At 35.3% G+C, this 2,737-nt stretch overlaps 1 pseudogene; it reads right to left on the bottom strand.

The window, feature by feature from the left end:
• Positions 1-444: 444 nt before the first annotated feature.
• On the bottom strand, positions 445-1,767 carry LOC149196231 (RNA-binding protein L pseudogene; annotated as a pseudogene).
• Between the last annotated feature and the right edge of the window lie 970 nt (positions 1,768-2,737).

A 2,737-nucleotide genomic window follows, 5' to 3' on the forward strand; every position in this document is an offset into this window, starting at 1 on the left:
TTATAAAATCTTATTTATAAGGGTTAATATAAATCTCTATCAAATTACTGTTTTTAGTTTATTTATTTTAATTCAAAGACTTGCAAAAATAATAAAATAGTTTAATCTTAATCAATTTAACGTATTGAAGAGAACTTCCAACTTCACTGATTTAAAGTACAAATACCTTCCAACTTCATCTATATAAATACCCTTTATTAAATATTTTTCTCTGTAACTAAAATACATCTCCAAATAAAAAATAAAAAATTGGTATTTAATAACCTTACAAAAATTTGATAACCATATACCATGACCAAATGTTTCGTTAAAACAGATTGAAAAACTAAAACAATAACAAAAAAATCTATAACCAAAAAATCTGTGACTAATTTACTGTTATCTATAACTAATTTACTGTGGCTACTTTAACTGAAACTAATTTACTGTGGATGCTGCTGATAGTTTGCATTTGGAGCGATATTAATGAACATATTTGGGTCTTAAGGTTGCGTGGCATAACTATAATCAGCATTGGATCCTTGGTTACCACCATAATGAATCCCACTCCATGTATTTGGATTTGTTTGTTGAGGCTGTGTGACATAACCATAACCAACATTGTATCCTTGTCCATCACCATAATATGCCCCATTCCATTCATTTGGATCTGGTTGCTGTGTTTGAAAAGGTCCTGCACGCAGCACTTGTTTCTTTCTTCCCCAAGAAAGCCGAATTGGTCTCTGACCAAGAACTGTACCATGTAACATTTGCAATGCTAACTCTGCAGATGCCCTGTTGCTAAACTCGACAAATCCACACCGCTTGCCGAAAGGTATTTTTGCATGCACAAGTTCACCATACTGGCCAAATGTCTCCATCAGCATTTCCACTGTCACATTGGGATCTAAGCCACCAACAAACAGGGTAGTATTGTTTGCATCATTCTCTGGGTCCAACTCGACCACTTGAGGAGGATAGGGTTGTTGATAAACAGTAGTCTGCTTTGTTATGGCAGGAGCTATTCGCATAGGTCTGGAGGAACAAAATATTCCATTCATTTCTGTTATAGCCCTAGCCTGCTCATTCCCATCCCGAAATGTTACAAACCCATATCCTTTTGAACGGCCTGTAACCTTATCAGTAATAACTTTTGCTCCTTTTACAGATGGGTATATGGCTCTGAAGGTCTCTCGCAGCAGCTCATCTGTGTCATCAGATGCCAAATCTCCCACGAATATAGTAAAATCTTCAGAACGATTTTGTCCACCAGTATTCGTTGCCCAGTTTAGCCTGTAAAATTGTTCAGCCCCGGGCATCTTTACACCATTGTAATTTTGGAGAACCATCTGGGCTGCTGCCTTGCTTGCAAAATCCAAGAAGCCATAACCCTCTGAAAGTCCAGTCTGCTTATTGCGAATGATCTTAAGGGAAAGAAGGTCCTGGGTAGAAGCAAAACATTGGTGCAGATAATTCTCATCCATCCAATGCTGCAAATCCCCTATCCAGAGGGTCTTAATCTCGTCGGCGGAGTTCACTTGTTGCTGGGATTGCTGCACCATAACCTGAGGTTGGGGTTGGGGTTGCTGGGGCCAAAACCTAGCTTCGGGAGGCAGGGGCATCATCAATTGTTCTTGATGTCGTTGTTGCTGGGAATCGATCGCGGGTTCTGCCGTGGGATCTGGCTGCATCATTCTGAAATATTTAAAAGAATGCGAGAAAAAACTCAGCGACACAGCGCACTGCAGGAAATCTAATTCAGCTCGAAGGGTACTAAAAAATTCTATGAAGGCGGGGCAGGTTTTGATCTAGACTTCAAAGAGCTTTTGATAGAAAGTAAAACTTTATGTTGGTGATCGAAGACGTGTAGGTTCTATATATATTCGCTTTTACTGATCAGCGCCGACTTTCATTGGTCCATGTCAGTCAGTGTTCCTCAAAATGTGGAACCTTCATTTTGTTGGGTTGAGGTTTGTTGAAGTGAAATGTATTAATTTAAAGAAAAGGTTAAACCATGAAAATGAGAGTCTTATAGTTTTACGTTACTTTTGTTATATTTTGAGGTTTGATATAAATTTAAGAATATTAAATTTTGGGTATTAAATTTTTGAAACTTTAATTTTGGGTATTAAACTTTTGAAACTTTGTCGCTAAGGATTAGATATTTTATGGAGCCTTTTTTTTAACTTTGTCACCTGGAAGGATCAGGAAGGATCAGACAGTTTATCACCTTTGTTGTGCAAAACTTTGTTGAAAAGATGTTTGTTTTAAATAATCTTTATTCCTCACCATATGTGTGATCTTATTTCTGGGGATAGTTGAATTGCTTTTTTATGACTTGATGTTTTGTGACTTGATGTTTGTCATCAAAATATTTCTATGTTTTAGGTTGATATAAAGAGTTTCAATATTTGCGCATGTTTGATTAAATATGTATTTAAATTTTTGATATAAAATTTAAATTATATATATATATATATATATATATTATTTTTATTTTTAAATTTGTTGGGTAATCATAAGTATTTTGGATAACTTTTACTATATGCAATATGCTTGATTATGTTTTTTTCGAAAAGTTAAATTGATTTTCCCTTGAGTGCCAAAAATTTAAGCAATATATATGGCCCAATACTTCTCAATTAGGTCTAAAATGAGCATGTCACTTATTTTGAGGTATGTTAGAAATCATTGAGCCATCCTTAGCGGTGATGAATATCACAATTAATATAGCCTTTTTAAAATGTATATGATTCTT

Source organism: Pinus tabuliformis, chromosome 2_2, assembly GCF_031772625.1.
Source record: "Pinus tabuliformis cultivar Carrire ecotype Pingquan chromosome 2_2, CPIR1, whole genome shotgun sequence".
Classification (NCBI taxonomy): domain Eukaryota; kingdom Viridiplantae; phylum Streptophyta; class Pinopsida; order Pinales; family Pinaceae; genus Pinus; species Pinus tabuliformis.